This window comes from Babylonia areolata, chromosome 6 (genome assembly GCF_041734735.1).
Source record: "Babylonia areolata isolate BAREFJ2019XMU chromosome 6, ASM4173473v1, whole genome shotgun sequence".
NCBI classification, from domain to species: domain Eukaryota; kingdom Metazoa; phylum Mollusca; class Gastropoda; order Neogastropoda; family Buccinidae; genus Babylonia; species Babylonia areolata.
The window spans coordinates 46,987,844-47,015,343 of record NC_134881.1 but is presented as its reverse complement, the minus strand read 5'-3'; the positions used below and the strand labels follow the sequence as shown (position 1 = coordinate 47,015,343).

General features: G+C 44.9%; 1 protein-coding gene across 4 annotated transcripts in view; it reads left to right on the top strand.

Annotated features, from left to right (window-relative positions):
* LOC143283091 (uncharacterized) overlaps positions 1 to 27,500 on the top strand; it is a 110,652-nt gene that overhangs the window by 13,112 nt on the left and 70,040 nt on the right. The window contains exon 1 of one of the 4 annotated variants that reach the window (XM_076589165.1): positions 26,191 to 26,208. The exons of 2 other annotated variants lie outside the window; for them this stretch is intronic. The gene's annotated coding sequence lies outside the window, so the exon portion shown is untranslated. Of the gene's footprint in view, positions 1 to 26,190; positions 26,209 to 26,413; positions 26,552 to 27,500 lie in introns of those variants that run through there. One more of the 4 variants, XM_076589162.1, reaches the window with a different exon arrangement.

Below are 27,500 nucleotides of genomic sequence, written 5' to 3'. Positions count from 1 at the left end.
GTGTGGTACGTATGTGGTATGTGTGTGGGATGTGGTATATGTGTATGATGTGTGTGGGATGTGGTACGTGTGTGGGGTGTGGTATGTGAGTGGGATGTGGTATGTGTGTGGGGTAGGGTATGTGTGTGGGATGTGGTATGTGTGGGATGTGGAGGGGTGTGGGATGTATGTGTGTGTGTGATTTATGTGTGATGTGGTAAGTGTGCGTGATGTGGAATGTGTGGTGAGGTGTGGTGTGGTGTGGAGTGGAGTGGTGTGGAGTGGTGTGGTGTGGTGTGGTGTGGAGTGAAAGACACCATTTGAGTCCTGACGTGCTGGCGACCTGTCCAAAGGCAGAAAGCTTCATCATCACATACCGTGCTGTCAGGGCATGTGTTGATGACGGCCATGGATCTCTTGACACTCGTCAGCATGCGTCACCCCTCTGCCCCTTCATCTCTGTCTGTCTGTCCATCCGTCCGTCTGTCTGTCCTCCCTCTCCTCTGTTCTCTCTTCCCTCTCCTCTCTCTTTCTGTCCGTCTGTCTGTCTGCCTGTCTTCCCTCTTCTCTCGCTGTCACTTTCTGTCTGCCTGTATGTCTGTCTGTCTCTTCTCTATCAGGGTCACAGGTGTTTGCGACAGCGAGCGAAACGTTCGTGTTAACACCCTTCACTGTCACAGTCACCGCATCAACGAATGTGGTTATGTTGCAGCCACATACACACTTCAGCATACTTATCCACATACAGACCACACACACACACACGACACACACGACACACACACACACACACACGAACACACACACACACACACACATCTACACACACACACACACACATACACACACACACACACACACACACACACACACACACACACACACACACACACACACCACACACACACACACACACACACACACACACACACACACACACACACACACACATCTATCGGCTGCAACCACTAACAGACATTGCTAGTTACTCGACTAATACACATGCAATCTAAAAAAAAAAAAAAAAAAAAAAAAAAAGCCAACCATTCAATCTATCAATCAATCTATCATTCAGTCAGTCGATCAACCACTCACTCACCCACTCAACGACTCACCTATTCACTCACTCACTCACTCACTCAACCAGTCTGTCAATAGGTCAGCATCTCATTCACTTGATCACCCAAATCACCCACTCATTTATTCACTCAACCAACTAGTCAGTCAGTCAGTCAGAAGCTGACAAAGAGAGATTCACATACACGTACACAAGCTGCCGAAGGAGCAAGCAAGTGCGCTCTGGTAGCAATCAACTGAAAACGAAACAAGAAGGAGCAATCAACAGCTAACACATCCAATGAATAAGACAACAATAAACCAATCGACAGCTGACATAACAAGGCAATGTGTGCTGTCATTAATTTGCGGGAAAACGTCTTACAGCGAGGTTGACATTTTCTTTTTCCAAGTACGAGCACCTGTCGATAACTAACAAAGCAAATCATACACACAGCGAAATCCAATCAACAACTCAGAAATCAGGTCAATCACACAGCTATGACCAATCAGCAACTCACAAAACAGGTCAATCATGTAACTATAGCCAATCAGCAACTCACAAATCAGGTCAATCATGTAACTGTAGCCAATCAGCAACTCACAAATCAGGTCAATCATGTAACTATAGCCAATCAGCAACTCACAAAACAGGTCAATCATGTAAGCAATCAGCAACTCACAAACAGGTCAATCATGTAACTATAGCCAATCAGCAACTCACAAATCAGGTCAATCATGTAACTGTAGCCAATCAGCAACTCACAAAACAGGTCAATCATGTAACTATAGCCAATCAGCAACTCACAAATCAGGTCAATCATGTAACTGTAGCCAATCAGCAACTCACAAATCAGGTCCATCATGCAACTGTAGCCAATCAGCAACTCACAAATCAGGTCCATCATGCAACTGTAGCCAATCAGCAACTCATAAATCAGGTCCATCATGCAACTGTAGCCAATCAGCAACTCACAAATCAGGTCCATCATGCAACTATAGCCAATCAGCAACTCATAAATCAGGTCCATAGCCAATCAACAACTCACAAATCAGGTCAACCATGTAACTGTAACCAATCAACAACTCACAAATCAGGTCAATCATGTAACTATATCCAATCAACAACTCACAAAACAGGGTCAATCATGTAAAGTTCTAAAGACAATCAGCAACCCACAAATCAGGTCAGTCATGTAACTATATCCAATCAACAACTCACAAAACAGGGTCAATCATGCAGCTGCAATCAACAGCTCACAAAACAACAACAACAACAACAACAGCAACAACAACAACAACAACAACAACAACACACACACACACACACACACACACACACACACACACACACACACACAAACGAAGATGGAAGACACAACCAGACTAAACATTGTTGTTGACAAAAACGTTCTTCCGTTGAGGCTTTAATCAAGCTCAGGTATGTGTGTGTGTGTGTGAACCGGAGAGAAAGAGAAAGAGAGAGGGTGGAGTGGGAGTGGGTGTGGGGAAACAGGGGTGTGGGTTGGAGAGGAGGATGGAGATGAGATCAGCGCCAAGACGGAGCGGGATCGATGGAGTTGGGGACAGTGTAGCGGGGGGGTCATCATTATTGCATGGGGGTGTGGGGGTGGGGGGGAAGGTAGGTCCGGAGCACGCTCACCTCACTACACTCTCTGTTTTCTGCATTGATGCTGGATGGATAGACGTGTGTCTTGTGTGGGATGCGTTGTATTGTGTGGTATTGTTTGGAACGAGGTCCTACTTTTTACCCGGTAAGTCTACTGAAGGCCTGGAAACACTTTCTTGTCCCTCGCAAATTATCTGATTTTTTTTTTTTTTTTTTTTGGGGGGGGGTCTTTTTTTTGTTTTGGTCTCTGTCTGTCTCTTTCTCCCCACGCACGCGCGTCTATGTGAGTGCGCAGGCGTATAATGTTTACAGACGTGTGTGTGTGTGTGTGTGTGTGTGTGTGTGTGTGTGTGTGTGATTGTCAGTGCAACAAACAGTTAATCTGACAATAAATGGTTTCAGTCAGTGTGTGTGTGTGTGTGCACGCAGTTGCATTGTGCGTGAATGATGCAAGAATGTGCGTGAATGCATGCATACCTACACGTAAGCGATGTATGTAAGTCTTTGTGTGTGTTTGAGGTAGGAAAGGGTTGGGTTGAAGGCATACCAAAATGCAACATGCTTTCCTTCGATTTGTATTACATTGTTTAATGGGATTGGAATCTGAGAACACTTCGCTTACCAGTCGACGTTTTCCTGCACGGCCACCGCTCCACGTTTTGCCCTCTGGTCCTCCTGTCATGCCACGCTACACGGTGTGTTTAATCACGTATTATATATATATATATATATATATATATGTGTGTGTGTGTGTGTGTGTGTGTGTGTGTGTGTGTGTTACATTATAATATATATCCTTTTTCTTTTTATTATTCATATTTTTAAATCCTTCACGAATGTGTACATGCATGTGCTCTGTGGAACAGCCAGACTGGTGTGTTTGTGTGCGGGGGTAGAGTGGGTCATTTGATGGAAGGTATTGGTGAAGTGAATGATTTATTGTGTGAATATGGATAATAAACAAAACAAAAAAAAACACAACAAAAAAACAAAAAACAACAACAAAAAACAACAAAAAAACAAACAAACAAAAAACCCAAAAACAACAACAACATCAACAACGACAACAAAATATAAATCCTGTGTTTGATTTGATTGTTGACTATAACCCTATTGACCACGAAAGGAGGGCGGGAGAGGGAGAGTGGACGGAGGGGTAGGGGGGGGGGATAATAATTCCCACGAACCACATTAACTTCATTGATTATTTTCCAGCCCATCCATTTTGCATGGCTGTGCTGTCCTTTTCCCACACAGGTGTGGGAGTGGAGTGCATGTCTCAGGGATATTGTGCGCTGTTCTTCAAATAGCTATGGGGAGAGCAAATTTCCTTAAGAGGTGGTGGTAGTTTTTTTGTTATTCATTTTTCTTTCTTTCTTTCTTTCTTTTTTTCTTCTTTCTCTCAATCCTTCTCTCTTTCCTTTTTCTTCATCTATTCATTTATTTACTTTGAATGATTGACTTACGATTTGAAAGGCGATTTATTATCTATCACCTCTCCGCCCAACCTCCCGTTCAAGCTGGACATGTCTGTCCGTCTATCTATCTATCTATCTATCTGCGCGCGCGTGCGCGTGTGTGCGTGTGTGTGCGTGTTTGTGTGTGTTTAATTTCTAAATGTGAATATGAGGAAGTTGTTCTCAATGTTGCTAGTTTGGATTAATGTTTCACTTAAAAAAAAAAAGAAAAAAAAAAAGAAATGCTTACGTCAGTCACACACACACCACATACACGGAGATTGACGGGAATAAAATTTTTTTTTAAAAAAACCGGGAAAGAGAGAGAGAGAGAGAGAGAGAATAATTATATCTACGCACTTTGTAAATCCCATCACTAATAAGCCACGAAACTAACCAACCAAACACACAAACCTGTCTCTCACTAACCCCTATCACCCACTTCAAATCCGGCGTACTGCGATGAAACCCTTCACCAGGTATGAAACGCCAACAGGTTTAATGGTTTTTGAGAGAGGCACAGAATGGGTTAAATGGTTTGAATGTATGAAATGGTTTGAGAGAGAGGGACAGAATGGGTTAAATGGTTTGAATGTATGAAATGGTTTGAGAGAGAGGGACAGAATGGGTTAAATAGTTTAAATGTATGAAACACCAACAATAGTTTGAGTTAAATGGGTTAAATGGTTTCAGTCTTGTTCTAAACAGAAAGAAAGGGCAGAAAGTGACGAGAAAGTCTGTGGAAAGGGAGACAAACCATAGTAAAAGGAAGGGCAAACGGAGAGCTGTGCCTGAGTAATGCTTACTTTATCCATTAACCCCTGTGCTGTCCTTCAGTAAAAAGAAGGGCAAACGGAGAGCTGTGCCTGAGTAATGTTTACTTTATCCATTAACCCCTGTGCTGTCCTTCAGTAAAAAGAAGGGCAAACGGAGAGCTGTGCCTGAGTAATGCTTACTTTATCCATTAACCCCTGTGCTGTCCTTCAGTAAAAAGAAGAACAAACGGAGAGCTGTGCCTGAGTACTGTTTACTTTATCCATTAACCCTTGTGTTTTCCTTCAGTAAAAAGAAGGGCAAACGGAGAGCTGTGCCTGAGTAATGTTTACTTTATCCATTAACCCTTGTGCTGTCCTTCCGGCGTGCAGGCATGTGTGAGGGCGCGCGTGTGTGGAAAATATCTAAACGCTTTCAGTTCGTTTACACTTTGCGTGTCCCGAGGATTGTCAGTTAATGGTCTCTTTCGAGGGACCCAGTTCGAGAGACCCAGTTCGAGTGCACTTTGATTGATTGCCGATTTGAGAGGGTTTGTTGTCATCAAGGGAAGTCCTATCTGCATGTCTGCCTGTCTGTCTGTCTGTCTCTTTTTCTCCACACTCTTTCTTTCATCTCTGCCTCCCCCCTCTCACTCCCTCCTCATCCCCCTGTATCTTCTGTCTCTTCCATAAACTCTCGCTTTCTCTCCCGCCTCTCTTTCTATGTCCCTCTCTCTTTCCCACCCTCTGTCTCTTCCATAAACTCTCGCTTTCTCTCTCGCCACACAGACACACTACGCACACACACTCTTTCTCTCCTACCGCTTTGTATCTTCCATAAACTCTCTCTCTCTCTCTCTCTCTCTCTCTCTCTCTCTCTCTCTCCCTCTCACTTTGTCTGTCTGTTTCTCGCCATGTTTGATCCGGAGTGGGTCACTAGTGTGAACTATACAGTGTTATCTGCAGTGTGACCAAACGGATTGTACTGTGTTGACGTGGCTGCCACAGGTGATTGTTGTTACCGTTTATCTGTTCTTGTTCTCTCTCTCTCTCTCTCTCTCTCTCTGAGTCTGCCTATCTCTTCTCTCTGTCAGCTTCAGTTTGTTTACCGAAGTTTTTATCCACGCCCTGAATACGGTATCAGTAGGAATTGGGTGTTACAAGTGACCTGTGTGAAGAGATATGCCTTGATGATTGTGTTCCATCGTTGTTTACCTTGTATATCTGGTGTAAACTTCCCCGTCCATTTCGTTTCCTTCCCTCTCTCTCTCTCTCTCTCTCTCTCTCTCTCTCTCTCTCTCTCTCTGTGTCTGTGTGTGTGTGTGCGAGCGTGTGTGTGTGTTTCAGTGTGTGTCTGTGTGTCTGCGCGCGCGCACATGTGTGTGTGTGTGTGTGTGTGTGTGTGTGTGTGTGTGTGTGTGTGTGTGTGTGTGTGTGCTGGCCAAGGTGTGATTACAGGAGAAGGGACTTTGGATACTGATGGAAGATACAAACGAATAAACGAACCGCTCTTCCACTGTCGAACGATCAGTCAGTCAATCAGCCAGCCAGCCAGCCAGCCAGCCAGTCAGTCAGTCAATATTAGTTAGTCAGCTAAGCCATCTCTATCTCCATTACCATATTTTCGCTTTTCTTCCATCAGTAGTCACGTACAGTTACTAAGCCAGCCAAACACTCTTCCGGTCAGTCAGCCAGGCAGCCAGTTTGTAACCTACAATCCCCAGGTGTGGACACTGACAATTATCTCAGGAGTTGTCAGTGTTTCTGCTGTGATACAACGCGTTATGTTATCTGCCCAGCTGTCTTTGTTTCCCATCTCTCCATACCTGTCCCAGTGGAAATAGAATCAGGGGGGTTAATATACTGCAGAGCTGAGGGTTGGTTGTTCGGTGGACGTGTTGAGTGTTGTTTGCTTGGCGGATTACACAGGAAGGACGTCAGGTAAGAGTTAGGTAAGAGTTAGGTTTGGGAGAGGGACAGCGCCGTCCCTGTCTCCAACAGACCAACTCACCTTTGAACAGGCACTTTGTGGGACAGACGCTGTGGACAGCGTGTTTCTGTTGTAGTGGTGGTGGTGATGGTTAAAGAAGAAAATAGTGCGCACATATTCAAACAAAATCATACGTACACATACACATACACGCACGCATAGCGCCCCCCCCCCCCACACACACACACAACTCACACACATACGCCACGATAATCATGCACATTCACGCAGGCACTCACGGATATACATACAATCATTAACACACACACACACACACACACACACACACACACACAAACAGAAAAACATACACAATCACACACAGAGATCTCAAGCGGCAGGAACAAAGAAAAGGATGTCCATACAACACACAGTATGTCTATCACGGACACAGAACGAGGGGTTTCCGTTTAACACAACAAACCCAGCCCGCGACACTAACTGGTCATAGCACAGCAATGCACACCTCAACAATGCAGCCGTTGTAGCAGGAGGGGTGGGGGCGGGGGGTTGGTGGGGGGAAGGGTATGGAAGGATTCGGGGGGGTGAGGGTGGTAGTAGGGGGCACAACCGTAAGAGGATTGGCTTCACTTTGTCATCTTCAAACAAGGGCCTGAGACGGCTTCAGAGGACGGCGAGCAGAGAGAGTGCTGTCCCTTTGTGGCGTTAAGCGGATGGCGGTGGTGGTGGAAAGGTTAGGGTGGGGGAGGGGGGGGGGGGGGATGGAGTGAGGGAGAAGGGATGGTGGTGGTGGAGGTCCAGGGTGAAAGGTGTTGTTGTTATTGTTCTGTGTTGTTGTTGTTGTTCCGTGTTATTACGTGGGGCATTGTGTTGTGTGGGGTGACGCTATCACTGTAAATCTGGTTTCAAAAACGACAACGGCATCAACTGCACAGACATACACATGCACGCGCGCACATACACATGTTAACGATCGCCCCCCCCCCTCGCGCGCGCGCACACACACACGTACATATATATATTTATATATAGAGAGAGTTATAGCTATAGTTATATGTATATGTATATATTCAGTGTATTCCTTTAAAATAAAATCCCTCTCGCTGTATTTCCCCATTTCTCCCTTGGCAGGCGAGGGCAGCATGTGAAAACATTTTTTGTTGTTGTTTTGTTTAGTCTTGTGTTGAAGTCATGAACTCGGACAAGCTGGATCCTGGAGACGCCAGACAATCAGCTCACGTTGTCACTTTCAGACTGCACACTGAGCACGTTTCTTTAAGAGAGGACACACGTGAGGTTAGGGGTTCTGACGAACAGGTCAGCACTATGGACAGTTAGTGGCCAATCCCGCTGTTATGATTGTCACCTCTGTCTGGCAGCCACTGTAGCAAACACACATGCACGCTCACAGTAAAAGATACATACACAGACACACACACACACACACACGCGCACACATACCGTCACACAATCGCACGCACACACACACACACACACACACACACACCAGGCACAGGCACAGACACAACCACACACACACCCACACACAGAGACACGAGCACTCACACACACACACACACACACACACACACACACACACACACACACACACACAAACAAGGACACACAGAGACATAGTGACAGAGACAGACAGACAATAAGAGACAGACAGACACACACACACACACACACACACACACACACACACACACACACAAGCACTCACACGCAGACACAGGTAGACACACAGACACAGACAGACAATCAGACAGACACACACAAACACGGACGCACAGAGACATAGTGACAGAGACAGACAGACAATAAAGGACAGACAGACAGACAGACAGACACACACACACACACACACACACACACACACACACACACACACACACACAGGGGAGAGGGGGAAGGAGAGAGGGGAGAGAAACTGACGACGGAAAAATGGACCATGGAAGCAGAAACAAAGAGACGGTAGAGAGAGGAGAAAGAGAGGAAGGGGTTAAGGGAGGGTGGGGATGGTGGGTTCGGAGGTGTGGGGGGGTGGGGTGGGGTGGGGGGTCAAAGAACGTGAATCAGGGAGCACAGGACATTATCCAGCCAAATTTGTTTTCCCAAAGCATTCAATTCTTCTTTTTTCTTTTTTTTTTATCTATGAAGAAGATAAAAGATGACCCGACATAATTTACCCAATGTGAGGGCGTGCATGAATATAGGGTATTTCGGGTGTGTGGGGGGGATGTAGGTGGTGGTGGTGGGATGCTTAGTGCGCGCGCGCGCGCACGCGCTTGTGTGTGTGTATGTGTGTGTGTTGAGGTCTTTTTTGTTTGGAGGATGTGTGTGAGGGGTGGGGGTGGGGGATGGGAGTGGGGTGGGGGACAGGGACACAGAGGAGCAGAGAGAGACGGAGAGAGATAGAGAGAGTGGGAGATAGAGACAGAGAGAATCAGAGAGAGACGGAGAGAGAGGGAGAGAGATAGAGTGGGAGACAGAGACAGAGAGAATCAGAGAGAGGCAGAGAGAGAGGGAGAGAGATAGAGTGGGAGACAGAGACAGAGAGAATCAGAGAGAGACAGAGAGAGGGAGAGAGATAGAGTGGGAGACAGAGACAGAGAGAATCAGAGAGAGACAGAGAGAGGGAGAGAGATAGAGTGGGAGACAGAGACAGAGAGAATCAGAGAGAGACAGAGAGAGAGAGGGGGAGAGAGAGAGATAGTCAGCCAGTCACCATGCACATTGCTCATGTGGGGACAGAAAGCCAAGCCAACCAGTACAGGCCGCATGAAGGGAAAGGCCATAAGTGAACGGTTCGTCTCGTGACCAGTCTTGTCGTGCTCGGCACACCGCTGACGTTCTGCACACCATGCAAAACCCCACAGCTGTGTTGACCCCGCCGCGCCTCTTCTCCCCGGCTCCACAAAGAATGTACTATTTCAGAGAGTTCTAAACAAAATGGTCATCTCAACAAAGAGTGAACTGTATTTCAGAGAGTTCTAAAGTGGTCATCTCAAGAAAGAGTGAACTATATTTCGGAGATCTAAAATAAAGTGGTCATCTCAACAAAGAGTAAACTATATTTCGGAGTTCCAAAACAAAGCGGTTTCAATCTAAAGAATATTCTCAGTGTGAGATTCGCGTTTTACTCGTAGTGTGTACTGTGATATACTTTGAGTTATTTCTTGTTCAGTAAGTAGAGAACGTTGAGCAACATCATATCTTTTTCTATTATTATCATCATCATCATCATTATTTATCATCTTGACCTGTCATTCACAGTCATTCCGTTAAAATAAAAAGTGCACGTGCGTTCTTGTTCCAGATTTGGTTCAGTAATTTAGAAGAAGAAGAAGTAAACCTGACAAGAATGTAACACAATCACATGTAAGTCTTATCGTTGAACTTGTTTGAGAAAAAGAAAAAAAGATTACATGAAAAGTAACATTTATAGTGATAACAAAACAACAACACCAACCAGCCAAACAAAGAAGAGACAAGAACAACAATAACAAAGACACACACACACACACACACACACACACACACACAAGAGAGCAGGGTCAAGGTCTCTAAAATTATCGTCTGCATTTCAGTCATGCGCATGCGCACAGGGCCCGATGCAACGAGTGTTGTCGGGCGTGTTCTCGAATTCCTGCAGACGACAGCAGATGTCATACATTTTGCTACTGTCCTGATTTTGATTACACGGTCATTGAGTATTGTGCTGACAAACAGACCTGTTTGTGTTGTTGTTGGGTGCAAGTAAATCGTGTAGCTGTTGGAAGCAGACGACAAGGTAAGCGATGGAAGTTTCGAAAGGCTGAGACAAAATTTAGATCTAGTTTTAGGTTTTGCACAAATTTACAGACGCGATCTGAATGACTTGGTTGTCTGTTCGATCTGGTTTCGAAAGTAATATAGATCAGATTGTTTAGAGCAGGTGATGTAAACATTTGGAATAACTATAACTGTGATTTGCAATCTCGATTCAGGCCAAACTGGCTTGCACCGGAAATTTGCACCGAAATCCATTTGGATATCCTTTTTTTAGTAATTTTACAGTTAAACCCACTCAACAGAAAACCATTAATTACAGTAATTGAAACTTAGATTGTGTTTGTGAAGTGTTGGATGCAGCAGCAACAACAACAGACTTGACAAACGATAATCATTAAGAAACCAGAGGAGAGTGATCATAGGGTGTAGCTGCGGGTGAATGAAGGAGGGATTGGGGGAAGCGGAGGGTTGTGCATGCCTTTGGATGCCACCAGTTCATTGCCTGTCAGCACATCCCTTGACAGCTTATGATATCTGTCATTGAAAGGAGGCAACAGATAAAGGACAAAGTACACATCACATGCACACGCACACACGCACATACACGTGCACACACACACACACACATACACACACACACACACACACACAATAATGCACACTTAGAGTGATACACGCGCACGCAAACATGCACGGATGCAAGCACACAGACACAGACATACGGACTCACAGATACACAGACAGAGAGGACAGACACACACAAACACAAATGCGCGCGCGTATGCACGGACACGCACAGACAGATAGATAGACGGACAGAGTGTGTGTGTGTGTGTGTGTCTCTGTTACTCTCGCTGTATCTCTGTGAGAGTGTGTGTGTGTGTGTGTGTGTGTGTGTGTGTGTGTGTGTTTGCTAGTACACAGCGCACACTCAGAATGTCGAAGTCCCATCACGATAGAGCTTGTGGCTAATCATTTCGACAAGAATCTACTTGTCAGCTTTTTAGATGAATATGAGGCTATTACTCCCGGCAGGAGCACGCGTTAATCCCAATGACTCAGCCATGCCTGTGGCAAATTATTCGTAATTGCTAAAACTTGAGTCAGCAAACTCGTAATGTGTTTTCCTTACTAAAAAATATCGAGTTTGTTTCGTCTTGTCATGTTAGGGGGCGATCTAACAAAAACACTTGAAAAGGAAATGGGGCGGGAGGGTGGGGACAGTTATACATAATTATAATTATTCTCATCGTTATCAAGTTGTTGTTGCTGTTGTTATTATTATCATTATTGTTATTACTATTATTATTGTTATTATTATTATCATTAGTAATTGTAGTAGCAGTTGTAATAGTGGTGGTAGTAGTAATAGCAATATAATTATCGATTAGTAAAACTGTTAGAAATAAACTTCCAGAAAGCAATATATGAATATGAAATGAATTCTGAGAATTAGTCATTATCTTCCGACAAGTCACAGACATTCGAGGAGATGGGAAAAAAAACAAGAAAAAAAGTCAGTGATCCAGTATGGGACACAGTTGATGTTTGCTTTAGAGAAAAACAAACACACAAACAAACAAACAAAAAACCTGCACTTTTGTAACTCCACAGTGTCCGTCGTCACCTTGTTGCTGCCACGATACCTGCAGTGGTGATCTAAAGCAAGCAAGCAAGCAATGAAGGAAGCAAACATCAGAAACAATCTTCCCAAATAGACTGCGCCATAAAAAAAAAGGGCAAAAGGGCTTTGTATAAAACACACGCATAAAACGATAATGTGTACCGATGTAGTTTTATAAATGAATCCTTATCGGAATGTAAATTTTACTGGGTGTCATCACTGTCCTCACCCCCACCCCTCTCCCCACCCTAAACCCTTGCTCCTCTCGTCTGTTTGGGAAACGCACACGTTATTCCTAAAAACAACAACAACAAAAAACCGATATTTGAAATGGGGTCAGTTGGTTCACAGCAAAAAATCCTACTGCATGGAGACAATTATATTTTTTGTATGTTTGTATACTTTGTGTGTGTGTGTGTGTGTGTGTGTGTTTCTGTGTGCGTTTTTATATTGTGAGTGAAGAGGAAGAGCGAGGAGCGAAGAAAAGTGTTATGTTTGTTCCCTCCCCCCTCCCCAAAACCCATGTCACTGTCCCCTGCCCGCACCCTCCCTCACTTCTAAGTTAAGCAGAAGGCACTACCTTGACTTGCCTCCTGTTACCCATTCTGCCATTCTTTCTTGTTTATTTTCCTTTTTTAAGATATGAGAGAGAGAGAGAGAGAGAGAGAGAGAGAGAGAGAACACACATATTACAGTGCTATATTTTGAATTTGGCTTTCTCGCTCCCTCCCGTCTCCCGTACCTTTTACCTGTTTGCCTGTCTGTCTGTCTGTCTCTCCTGATTTAATCTCTAGTGTATCTTTTTGTCCGAGCGTCACTCGATCGAGGTAGTGCTATAATTATATTGCACTAAACACACACACACACGCACACACACACGCGCACACACACACACACACACAGGCAAACAAACAAACAAAAAAATCACACGCACAGATACACGGACACGCACGCATACATATGTACGCATACTCATGCGCGCGAACACATAACGACATATTCGTACACATGCACCTTTCTGCACAAAGATGTTTGCACATGTGTTGTGATTGTGTGTGCGTGTGTGTGTGTCACTGTGTGTGTGTGTGTGTGCGCGCGCGTTCGCCATTTGAAAAGAACTTCAAGAGGATTTTAACACACACAAATAGAGAGAGAAAGAGAGAGAGAGAGAGAGTTGCCATCGGCTATTATGATTCCTTTTATTTACACACTTTACCTCAGAAGCATCAAGGACAGTATGCAGCGTGAGCAAAAGGGTAAAGAAGTGTCGAACTGTTCGATCATCATAATTCAGGTACACATCTTGAAACAATGAAAGCATTTCATTTTGCACACGTGAAAAGGCCAGTTTGACTGTCTACCACAAAATCTGTGTCAAGCTGATGGAGAATAATGATTGGTAGGCTTCGATGTTTTCCACGCCTGGCACAAGCAATCATAGAGTCGTTCGTTAGCGTGGTATGGGTAGAGGGTCGCTGACAAAACCTTCACCAAGAGGCCAGAGCTCATTACAGAGGATGAGAAAGAGAGGGAGTCGGAGACAGAGAGTTAGAGAGAGAGAGAGGGACAGAGTCAGAGAGAGAAACCACACACACAAACACGCAAACATGCAAGCAACACACACACACACACACACACACACACACACACACACACACACACACACACACACACACGTAAATACGCAGACACACGCGCGCACGCTTGCGGGATGTTGAGGGATTTTTTCGGTGCGGGGGTTGGGTGAAGAGGTTGATAAAGGAGGAACAGAGATAGCATGAAGAAGAAAGTTAGGTGACACCTTGGACTATGACACCTCATAGAAAAATTAACTTTGGAGGAGGAAGACATAATTGGAAGTTGTTGTGTGGGAGTGGAGAAACAGAAATATGGGGGTGGTGGCGGGGTTTGTAGCCTTTACATAAACGTATCAACGCGCGCGCGCACACAGACAGACAGACAGACAAGCACACACACACACACGCACACACACACACACGCGCGCGCGCGCGCCCAGTTTATATTAAGCTGCAGCAGAGATAACAAAAGACCTGTAGTCCTTTTACGGCGTAAACACTACCTCACCCAGCCCCTTTTCCTTATATGGCGTGAAGCAAGAGCGACCTGTTGCTGTTGTTTCTCCTTGTGTGTGTGTGTGTGCGTGTGCGTGTGTATGTGTGTGTGTGCATGTGTGTGTGTGCGCGCGCGCTCGCGCGCGTGTGCATGTGTGTGTATATGTGTGTGCGTGTCTGTATGTATGTGTGTGTGTGTGTGTGTCTGCGTGCGTGTGTGTGTGTGTGTGGCTGCGTGTGTATATATATGTGTGTGTGTGTGCGTGTCTGTATGTGTGTGCGTGTGCGTGCGTGTGTGTCTGTATGTGTGTGTATGCGTTTGTGTGTATATGTGTGTGTGCATGTGTATCGTATGTGTGTGTACGTGTGCGTGTGTGTACGTGTCTGTATATGTGTGTATGTGATTGTGTGTGTGTGTGTGTGTTTTCGACCGAGGAAGTGTGTTAGAGGAGAAGAAGGTGGATGAACGGAGACTTTGCGAGATAGAAGCTGGGGAGGATGGAAGGAGAGGAATAGAGAGAAAGAGAGAGAGGTCTGGGTAGCAGTTGTCTTTTTCCTGTCTTCACCATCATCATCATAATCATCATCATCAATGGTGCATCCACCAGGTTGAACTTTGAAAACCTGTTTTGTCCTTTTTATTTTCAGCTCAGTGCTTCGTGACTCATACGATAATACACGCGTAACTCATACGATAATACACAAGCGAGCCGCACGCGCTTGTTTACAAATCACGTGTACGGTGAGGTGATACGGTGCCTTATCTTTTGTTTCGCGTGTCCGTCTATGTTTGACGCTGTGTTCAAATTGTGTTTGTGCGAGTCAGTGGAATGTGGCACGTGTGCTCAGTCCGTGCCCATTGTCTGTCTGTTTGTCTGTCTGTCTCAGGGCCACTGTCTTCGACGCTTGAGCACAGTAACAAGTACTGAAGTAGTGAAGGGAGAGAGGAATTCTCTGTCTGCAAGTCTCTATCCCATTGTTTCCCCATCAGTTTCTGGATCTCAGTTTCTGTCTTAAAAAAAAATTCATTTATTTTAATTATTATACTTTTAACTTTATATTTATCTGTTAGGCATGTCTGTCGTCACCTCCGCCCCCATCAACCTTTATCTCTCCTGCCCAGTCTCCCATGAAGTGAACTTGTGATCTCATGACAAAATACCGGACATCGCTATTGACAAAAACCTTCATCCGCCGAGGCCTTTAATGAAGCTCAGCAAGAAGGTGACACACACACACACACACACACACACACAGTGGATGGGTTTGGAGGCAGTAATAGAGAGAGAGACAGAGACAGAAAGAGGATGGGTTCAGAGGCACAGAGAGAGAGAGAGAGAGAGAGAGAGAGAGCACGCCCGAAATCATGTCCCTTTGGCATGCCATCCGCTGTGTGGAAAGCTGTTGGGTGGTTATAAATCTTTTGACCCACTGAGGTAAGACCCCTAACCGGGGTATCGATCTACGTGAACAAACAGCCACAAAAATACAGCACACCTCTGTTGTATGGCTCACTCGCTTCGTCATAGGCCCCAAACGGTATTAAGTTGTCCCCTTTACAGGGGGGACAGTGGAGTTATAAAAAAAAGAAAAAAGAGAGGTGACTGGCTCCACCTCTCTCCCACAGAACCACAGAAGACGAGTGTTGATAGTTATGTATACATGTACAGGCACGTTGCGTACTGTGGTGTGAACTGACATGACTGTTGAAAGGAAACGAGGCTGTATGCTTTAGATTGCGTTTGTTGTAGCATTTCTGTGAGATTGTGGCATTTGTGAGATTTCGTTTGTTGTAGCATTTCTGTTTCTGTGCGATTGCGTTTGTTGTGGCATTTCTGTGAGGATTGCGTTTGTTGTGGCATTTCTGTGAGACTGTGTTTGTTGTGACATTTCTGTGAGACTGCGTTTATTGTGGCAATTTTGTGCGATTGCGTTTGTTATGGCATTTCTCTGAGGATTGCGTTGTTGTGGCAATTTTATGAGATATGCGTGTGGCATTTCTGTGAGATTGTGTTTATTGTGGGATTTCTCCTTCACTCCCTCTGACTCTCACTCTCTCAATATGTCTGTCTCATTTTTTGCCTTACTCATAAATGCCTGCTGGTGATTCCCACTACAATAGGTGCATCTCAGTATGGGGTAATTTGATTGTTTACAAAATGAAGCAATTAATTTTGATTGTTTATAAAATGAAAAAACACGAAGGAATAGGTAGCAACCTGTGTAAATGACTGCAAGCGTTCATAGAGGGTGATATATATCTTTTTAACGATCTTAAGCGTTGAAGGACATGACACAGAAATTCGCACACGCACACTCGCGCGTGCATACGCATGCACACATACGTGGGTATTAATAAAAGTTGAGCTTCGTAGTAGAAGTATACCGGATTTCTGAAAACAGCAGACAGTTCTGCCCCACACTCGAGTATGTCATTGTTCCATAAATTTCCAAACCGGCAATGTATATTATTACATAATTTGTTGTTTTACAAATGTACCCTCAATTCTTCTGTTTAACATGCTAAAAAAAAATTACAGTGCGTCTGAACGTGAACGTACCAGTAGGAGCAATATGACAAATTAGATTGTATCCGCGGGCGTGTGGATTTATTATTATTATTATTATTATTGTTATTATTATTATTATTATTATTATTATTATCATTATTATTATTATCATTATTATTATATTTTACTCTCACGCAGAAAAGACTTTATGCACTTATCATTGCCATTAATTAATCGAAGCCCTGGTCTTTATAAATTACAATGTTGGCAGTTGGCTGTAGGGTACTGAGTAATAATGTTTTCTTCGTTAATTGAGTCTGTTCTTAGTCTGTCAGTGTCTGTAGTTCTGTCTCTGTTTGTCACGCAGTCTTTTTCTCTGTCTAATCCTGTCTCTCCTCTATCTTTGTCATCCAGCCTCTCCCTACCTTCTTGATTTCGGTCTCACAGTACATACATTGCACGCATACGCGCGCACGCACACACACAGGCGCGCGCACACATACAAACACACACACACTCACACATGCGCGCGCGCGCGCGTGCACGCACACACTTACAAACGAGCGCACGAAGACGAAAAAAAAGGCCAACAGACAGGAAGGGGGAAAACAGTCGCAGCATATTGCCCATTCACTTTATGAGGAAAAACTCCAACACTAAACCTTGTGCTCACAAACCTGTCAGATTTGACTCACTGTTGTCCTGTTGATAGGCTGAAGTGTGACTGTGACTTCTTTAGAGTCTGTCTCTCTTTTCCTGAGCATCTGTATTCCTCTCTTTGCTGTGTGTTGCGCAAATATTCTGTTTCTCCCAAGACGCTCTCTCTTTCTCACTCTGTCTTTGTCTGTCTGTCTGTCTCTCATTGTGTGTGTGTGTGTGTGTGTGTGTGTGTGTGTGTGTGTGTGTGCTTGCATGCTTGTGCTTGTATGCGTGTTCGTGTATGTGCGTGTGCGCGGGCGCGAGCAAGCAAGCATTGGTTGAGCTATTCATGCTGTTTGCCCCAGATGGAGGAAGAGTGTTGGGTTTGTCCCGTGTTTGCCGACAAGAGTGTGGCCTTCAGAAACAGCGAGAAAGGTGATGGTTCACAGAGCTGGCCCTGTGTCTGTCTGTCTGGTCGGCTGGCTCTTATCGATGGACATTAAATCCGTCACTGGTCTTTGTCAGGACCGATTTGTAGACGTGTCTCACGATTGTGTTTCTGAGAGGTGTGGATTTGCGTGTGTGTATGTGCTTTTCATGACACAGCTTTGTGAATAACGTGAGTAGGTGTGTGTGTGTGTGTGTGTGTGCGCGCGCGCGCGCACATATATAATACATACACACACACATATATATATTATATGTATATATATATATATATATGTGTGTGTGTGTGTGTGTGTGTGTGTACACTAACCCGCTCTCTCTCTCTCTCTATCTCTCTCTCTCTCTGGGTGGATGGGTGAGTGGGTGGGGTGTTTTTTTCTATCCCATAGTTCCACTGCTTGATGAAAATAATAGGTATTATGTCTTGAACGTCTTGCCATTATCTTGCAGTTTGGTCAACAGTCAACTCGCATGAGAGAGAGAGGTGGGTGGGGGGCGGGGGGGAGGAGGTTGGGGGCTGGGGAGTTATACAGAAAGAAGCAGTCTGTTGTCTGGTCTGCCAACGTGGTGCAGGGTGAATAATTCAGCAAGCCCGTGTTATATGAGAGCATGAGATCTGGAGGAAAACCAGACACATTAAAACTTGAACAGATGATGAAATACAGCTCAGATCGCACTATCCACCCCTCCCCCAACCATCAACCACCTGGTTGATCGAACGCAACCGAAAATCTGCACACTGTAAAAGCTGTACCCACTGTATGAAAGCAGCGGCCGTCAGTGTTCTTTTCAGTGGGCATGACATATGAATGGATTGCTAAACCAGTAAACGTTGGTGTTCTGAAAGAGGGAAATGTTCGGTTGTTTTGTCTGTCTCTGATTGTCTGCCTGTCGGTTTTTTATGTTGTTTCCCCCCCCCCCCCCCTGTGTGTGTGTGTGGTGTGGTGTGGTGTGGTGTGGTGTGTGTGTGTGTGTGTGTGTGTGTGTGTGTGTTGTACAATGTCTGATCATTCATTCATTGTGAGAACAAAACCCAATACATAATCAAGGTCAGGGGTTTCTCTGTGTGTGTCTCTTGTCTGTCTGTCTGTCTGTTTCTCTCCCCTACCCCTACCCCCCCCCCCCTCTCTCTCTCTCTCTCTGGCAGTCACTTTGTCTCTCTCACAAACGTCCACACAAGCAGATTATCTGTCTCTCTCTCTCTGGTAGTCACTGCCCCTGTCTCTGATTCACTCTGTGTCATTAGCTTTTAGTGTGTGTGTTTCTCTGTCTCATTGTGCCTTTCTCTCATTCACTGGATGTCATTGTCATTCTGAGTGTCTGTCTCTCTGTCTCATTGTCCCTTTCTCTCTTTCACTTTAAGTCAATAATATGTTTGTCTGTCTTTGTTTCATTGTCCTCTTCTCTGTTTCATTGTCCTCTTCTCTCATTCACTGGACGTCATTGTCATTCAGAGTGTCTGTCTGTCTGTCTCATTGTCCCTTTCTCTCTTTCATTCTAAGTCATTACCATGATGTTTGTCTGTCTCTGTCTCATTGTGCCTTTCTCTCATTCACTGGATGTCATTGTCATTCTGAGTGTCGCTCTGTCTCATCGTCCCTTTCTCTCATTCACTGGATGTCATTGTCATTCTGAGTGTCGCTGTGTCTCATCGTCCCTTTCTCTCATTCACTGGATGTCATTGTCATTCTGAGTGTCGGTCTCTCTGTCTCATTGTCCCTTTCTCTCTTTCACTTTAAGTCAATAATATGTTTGTCTGTCTTTGTTTCATTGTCCTCTTCTCTCATTCACTGGACGTCATTGTCATTCAGAGTGTCTGTCTGTCTGTCTCATTGTCCCTTTCTCTCTTTCATTCTAAGCCATTATCGTTCTCTCTCTCTCTCTCTCTCTCTCTCTCTCTCTCTCTCTCTCTCTGTCTCTCTCTCTCTCTCTCAATTTATGTGTCTCTCTATCTGTCTCACTGTCCTCTCATTCACTCTGTGTCATTTATGAATCCATTTGTGTGTCTGTCTCTCTGTGTGGCTCGCTCTTAGTCCATGTTCTTGACTTTCAGAAATATTTACGAGTAGAGACGCGAACACCCAATGATTTTTTACAGTGAGACAGACAGATGTCCTATGCACCTGCAGTTAGCGGTATTATTTACTGACTCGGGTGGATACATACAGAAACATTTAGACTGTCATAAGAAATATGTAAACGGCCTTTTTTGGCCGTTTGGTTTATATTGAATGGAAAGGGAAAATTGGTTTCAAATGTATAATTGTTTTGGTTTAAACCAAAGTGTTGGCAGTGTTAGTAGATTTATAAGAGTTTTTCATCAGGATTTGATTAATTTTACAAGAGTACTGGAATAACATTTGGATCGACAGAAGATTTATATATCTGGTTTGACCGTGCAGTAGCCGAGTGGTTAAAACATTGGACTTTCAATCTGAGGGTCCCGCTCCCGGGTTCGAATCTCGGTAACGGCGCCTGGTGGGTAAAGGGTGGAGTTTTCCGATATCCCAGGTCGGCATATGTGCAGACCTGCTAGTGCCTGAACCCCCTTCGTATGTGAACGCAAGCAGAAGATCAGATACGCACGTTAAAGATCCTGTAATCCATGTCAACAATCGGTGGGTTTGGGAAACAAGAACATACCCAGCATGCACACCCCGGAAACGGAGTTTGGCTGCCTAATGGCATACACACACACACACACACACGCGCGCGCACGCGCGCACATGCACATGCGTGCGTGTGTAAGCGTGCTGGTGCGTGCGTGTGTAAGCGTGCTGGTGCAGCGGAGGAAAGAGACTCGCACTTCATCTCACGTTTCTGTTCCAGCGTGTAAAACTGACCTGACCTTGGGGCATACGTGCTAGTGTCGTCAGTTCTTGCGTCATTTAGAAAGAACGAGGAAGACGTTTCATATTTCATTTGTGTGTGGATTAAACTGCACCAAAGTGTTTGAGCTGAATTAAATCTTATGAAATACGATCGCAAAAGACACTCAGAAACAGACCGTCTGTTCGGCCATTTCATGACATCCATTTACATTGGCCTGTCTGGGACTGTCGTTTCACGTTTCGTTGACGTCTGATACAATATTTCAGCTGAAAGCTGCACACACCAGAATGCTGTAGATATATGATGTGATGCGTCCCCACTTTATTAAATTTCGATTGTGTGTGTGTGTGTGTGTGTGTGTGTGAGAGAGAGAGAGAGAGAGAGAGAGAGAGAGAGAGAACGTGTGTAATTTGATTATAGCGTTTACTGCGCGCGGAAATAAGCGTGCGCACGTCTGCTTGAATGTGCGTATGCGGTCGGATGAGCACGTTAGCCCTCACCTCAGGCGTTCACCTGCTGCAACAGTGTCCTTTGTGTAGCTATCAGGTGACAGATGTTCCGTGGCTGTAGCGTTTACTTTCCTGAATGCCGGGTAATGTCAGGTGAACTGTGCATCGATTTTGCCCCCAGGCTTCTCATAGATGTATCAGCTGCTGTCGTGTTTGTGTGTTTGTTGGTGGTGGCGAGAATGCTGGTGGAAGCGCGTACGCGTGGTTGATGCGTTGAGGATGACTGTGGTTGTCACAACCCATAAGGGGTTGCCCATGAACCCCCGCACCTTCCAAGTCTAACACCCTGACAACATAAAACACAGAGACATAGATAATTCAGCTCAATTCTTTACTGTTGTGCACTTTGAATACACTGGTCCAGACACACAAATTTAAACACTTAACTACATGAACACTCTCCTTTAGTTACACTATAGCAGCATGACCACGACACAGCTAGGCCCTAGTAACGGCAGCACAGATCTGCGCGAAAAAATGACAGTTCACTTGAACCAAACTCAAGCTCGTCCGTTGAAGGCCAGTGTCACTGAACTGGCTTTAGTCGCATGCCTGCAGAATCGGAGAGGGTGGAACGGGATGAGGGACTGTGGGGTGAGGACGTTGGAAAATTTGGAGGTCGGGGAAAGTGGGAGTGAGGGAGTTTGGAACGGACAGGGCTGAAGGGGAATGATGACCACTGTAGAGGCGAATCCTGGAGTTCCGTCTTGGTGGCAGACAGGGGAAACCCACAGGAAAAATCACAGGGAAAAATCTGTAACAGACTCCCATGTTTCTGGAGACTATGCTCTTTTACAAAAGACTAACTGCCCCCCTCCCTTTCCTTAAGCAATACACATTACACTAAGTAGGTGAGTAAGTGGATATCAATGCAGTCGTTTTCACACAAAAACTACCAATGCCAAATGTGCATGAACTGTTATGGTTTCTCCAATAAAGAGTTACGCCACACACAAACTGAAAGAGTCATTACAAGTAACCCTAAATGATAGTATTTATCTTACTGGTTTCTACAGAAACAAAACCCAGATAGGCAATATTAAATCTCCGTATTACGATACAAAAATGTTTTGGAAAATCTAGACAGTTTTCATTGTAAAGAAAATAAGTTTTAAACAATAGCTCGAGCTGAATACATGTCAAAATAGCACACACTTAACACAACCTTCAACTCCACAACTTCTGTCAAGAGGACACCCAACAGCTCGCTTGCTGGCACAGCGACCCGTCTCCAACCAATGCTCGGCTCCAAAAGCAAAGAAAACTCTTCGTTCTAAACGAAGATACTTCCGAACTCACTCAGGAGTTCAGAACGAGAAGGAATAAGACATACATCACAAGAATTCCACGTGCATCAGCTCAGCATTGAACTGAGCACACCAAAAAAAACTTTGAAGCAAACAGGGGGAGAGAGAAGAAGGGAGAAAGGGAGAGGGGAAGGGGGACGAACACACGAGCACGCGCACAAATGAATGTCATGAGCCGTGACAGTGGTGATGGGAATGATCATTGGAAGGTTTGCTGGCAGCGAAAGGATGTGTTGCCGTTGATGTTTCTCCGTTGTTGAAGGGATAGGATGTGGGGTGTGGGGGTGGGTGAAGAGGGAGGCATACAATGGGGAATTATGTCTGCTTGTCTACGTTTTTAGTGTGTGTGTGTGTGTGTGGATGCATTTGTGTGCGACCACCAGAGCGCGCATGTGCATGCGTGTTTGTGCCTCTTACATTTTAAGGAGACTTGAACGCATTGCCGTTTATCTCTCTGTCGGTGTTTGTCTACACGTTTGTTTGTCAGTCTGTCTGTCTTTCTCTCTGTCTGTATATATATATATATATGTGTGTGTATATATATATATATATATATATATAAATTATGATAATCATTTTCTTATTCTCAGTGCGAAACTGCACGGAATGCTAACAGGGCCCCAGGGGCGTTTCCTGGACGAAACCAAAAAAACAACAAACAGCTGATGTTATCACTGTGGATGGTTTGTGTGTGTTGGTATTTGGGGCAGTAGCGCGTGAGCAGCTGGACAATAAGCTGCTTGAACGTAGTGTGCGTACACATGTATCTGTGTATGTATGTATGTATGAACTATAATGTATTTGTTTTTCACAAGTTTTTTTAACAGGTCCCGATACCCCCACCCTCCTGTCGTAGTTGCTACTATGAAGAAACATCACCACCTCAACAACCCCCCCAAAAAACAACAAACATTTAAAAAAAAAAAATCAAAACAAACGACAACAACAAACAAACAAACAAAAACCATAAAGTCCTGACACCTGGTTTGGCAGATGGGGTCGTGTCAGTTGTGACGTCTGAGGGTGACCGTCCGAGAAACGCGCTGATCAGGATTGTCACAGATGTTGTTGACTGTTTGACAACGCCCCAATCCGGGGAGACTTTTTGCACCGTCTAAAACATGCGCAGTTCGTGTTCAAAGCCGCGATTCCAATCGTTCGCGGGGGCAAAGCAAACGCAAACACACTTTGGGAGGAAAAGAGTTGGGATGGAGGGAGAGACAGCCGGGGAGGAGAGGGAAAGTTGGGGTTGGGGGAGGGGGTGCTGGGAGGGGTGGGGGGTGGGGGCGGTTTTAGGCTGAGGTTAGGATGGTGGGTAGAGGAGAGGGGATGGGAGTTGAATTGGGCGGCGGAAAATGTGAAGGAGGGAGCGATTCTATTGACGTGGACAGGCAAACGCAACTGCTGCCCGAACTGTGCGAAAGAATTTTGACCTCACCATAGGATTGATTTTTTTTTTTTTTTTTTTGACAAGGAGGAGAGAGATGCTCACAGGCGTTGGTGGATGGGCGTGTCTTTTGTAGGCTTGCTTTACAGCTTCCGCTGTTTCTGTCCGGCCATCATCACTGTCATGCCCGGAAACTCAGCGCTCTGGAGAACTGATTTAAATTGGTCAGGACCTGTTGGTAGAACCGGATCGTTCACTTCTAGTTTTGCTAAGATGGAGGGAAAGGTGTTTTTTTTTTAGCACAGACCTTAAAATGACCAGATGATGATGTTGAATTATGATGATGATGATGATGATGTGTGTGTGTGTGTGTGTGTGTGTGTGTGTGTGTGTTCACATGTTACCCTTAGGACTTGCCAGGTTCCATTTTAGCACAAATGTGTGCATGTGTGCAAATCAAGACAGTTAAAAGGACTACGTTTCCAGGTTGCGTTTATGTTTTCATTCAAATTGTAGTGTGTACAAAACAATCGGGTGAGTAAAAAAAAAAAAGAAAAGGTTGCATGCACTGAGCTATCTTTCTGGCGTCACTAAAGTACGTCACTTGCAGCTTCCTGCTGTGAATCTGATATTGTAGATTTAAAATGATTAGATTGGAAGTGAATGATTGAACTCTGTAAACTCTTTAAGGTAAATAGTGTTTGTTTAGCTGGACGTTAGTCGAACTGAACCCTGATACAGAAGCGCATGACTGATTTGATCCCGCCTCACAAGAGTGGTTGAGTGATCCTGATAATGGGCCTGTGTTGCTTTCAGTGTCAAAAGGATGTGCGTAGACTGTTATCGGGTGTTTTGGAGGGGTGTTTCAGGAAACCATGATAATCAGTGTCACGATAATGATGACACTGCGGCAGAACAAATCTTAAAGGTACAGTGTATGTGAGGAGTTACGTCGTGTGTGTGTGTGTGTGTGTGTGTGTGTATGCCTTCCTAAATGCCTGCTAGGGCACACACACGCGTGAACAACATCAGCTTTTACTTGAACCACTGAGTCATTATTCAGTCTGCAGTACGATACCTTCACCGACAAAACGATCCGACTTTCCAACTTGTAATTTATCACTAGAATCAAAAAGTCGTTCGGATACATCAAACCCCACCCCACACTCCTCCCATCCCCGACCCCCGCCTCACCTGAGGCTGATCAAGAAGGCCGGTCCGATTCATCAGTGGGGGGGGGAAGGGGAGGGCGTGGAGGGCAGCAATCATCATTAACTGCCGCTGACTCATCTTCTCTGTCCCTTCCTCCCACGCTGCGTGTTTTTTTTGTTTTTGTTTTTTTCCCCGCAACGCGCCCTACCCACCGCGGCTACGAATTCCATTTCACGTGTAGTTATGGTAGGTGAGAGATGAATGATAGTGTGTGGGCTGTGTTTTTTGGATCAGGTCAGTTTGGTGTCGCACGCCTGCGTGTCACATACCTTTTGTTATATTTGTTTTTTTGGGGTGGGTTGGGATGGGGGTACAGTGTGTGCAGGCGGATTCAGAAGTTGTCGATTTAGCGTTATTATTATTATTATTATTATTATTTGTGTCATTATTATTATTATTTGTGTTATTATTATTATTATTATTATTATTATCTACTGTTGTTATTTATAATGTCGTTGTTATAAACATTACTTTTTACTACTAAAACACATTTACTGTTTCAAGCGCATTCGCTCATGCACGAACGCAGACACTGACAACGCACACAGTGTCCATGCAAACAGTTTCTCTGTATCACTGTCCCTGTCTGCCTCTCTCTCTCTCATTGGCTCTTCCTTTCTCCCTCTTTCTCACATATACACACACACGCGCGCGCGTGCGCGCGCGCACACACACACACGCACAAAGAAAAAAACTTTAAAAAAAAGGCCAGGCACGCCCTTCCGCCCTGTCCAGCGAACGAACACACACATTAAAGTTCATCACACAGCCCTTCAACCGCCCCCCCTCCCCCCCCGCCCCTCCTTTCCCTTCATTTCTCTCCCCGTTTTAAGCGACAGTAATTCGTCGCCTGCGAAATGGGTGAGGATCACCGCTAAAAAGATGTTTAACTTCGGCCCCCTCGGCCACACAGTCACCCCCTCTCTCCCCCCCCTCCTATCTCCCCGCCTCTCTTTCTCCCTCTCTGTCTCTGTGTGATCCGCTTTGCCTTGGGATGCTGTGGTATCTGGGTAACGGGAGGGGCAGTGTCGTTAAGGAGGCTGCTGAGACCAGCAGTGTCTTGAGAGGTATGGATGGGGACAGACGTTTGAGTCGGACCACTTTGCTCGTCATATCAGAGAGTTGATAGGTGGGGGGAGGGAGGATGTTTAGGGGTCACCAGTCTACGTGTGAGTGTCTGTGTGTGTGGAAGTGTTGGTCTCGAGTTGGTCACGAGGTGCGCCTCGCCACAGTTGGGACAGTAGTGTAAATTATCAGGTGCTCTGTCGCCCTCCTCGGGAAGTGTGAGGTTGTCACTGATGAGAGGTTCGTTCGTGTTCTGACGTTCATTGATGATGTGTCTGTGAGCAGCCGTTTTCTTCAGCATTTTCAACTGTTGCGTGTGCTCTGCCACTGTTTTAACATATAGTGGTAAGTGGGCTCTTTTTCTCAACATTCTCTCTCTCTCTCTCTCTCTCTCTCTCTCTCTCTCTCTCTCTCTCTCTCTCTCTCTCTTTCTCCTTAATTGAAATATGTCTTGTCATTCTTGGCGTGCCCTGTGTTGTGCCTGGAGAGAGAGAGAGAGAGGGAGAGAGAGAGAGAGAGAGAGAGAGAGAGAGATGTCTTGCCATTTCTTGGCGTGCCCTGTGTTGTGCCTGGAGAGAGAGAGGGAGAGAGAGAGAGAGAGAGAGAGAGAGAGAGAGAGATGTCTTGTCATTATTGGCGTGCCCTGTGTTGTGCCTGGAGAGAGAGAGAGAGAGAGAGAGAGAGAGAGAGGAGCATTTCATTATCAGAGACGTCAGTGAGAAAGAAATACACGCGTACCAGTTTGACAGACATGTGAATTTGAATTTTCCTTTGTTTGACGACTTAACCAGATAAAGTTTATTTTACTGGGTGATGTTCATTGCTCATTTTAGTGAGAGACTGCTTTTACGTCAGCTTGACGGACTCATTGATCATTGCAATATAATGCTTAGAACTATGCCAGTTCGTTCTGTGTCTTATTTCCTTATGTAAAAAAAAAAAAAAAAAAAAAAAAAAAAGGTTTAAAAGTACTGACATACATTGCTTGAGAGTTTCGATATGGATTTGGGGTTACGCTTCTGCACACTACATCTCATGGATTTTGCCAGTGATGCTTCATTCTGTGTTATCAAAAACACTGTCATTGAATACCATATTTGTGAAAGTTGTATGTGTTACTTGCACACAAAATAAAACAATTAAGTGTGGTCCTTTGTGTCAAAATACTGGTTCATATCTCTAAAGGAACTCTATCCCATGGCCGGTCCGGCATTTCTCATAATTTTTTTTTTATAGAACTCATCAACTTCATCATCGTCGTCGATGGACATCATCATCATCACTTTATTCTTCT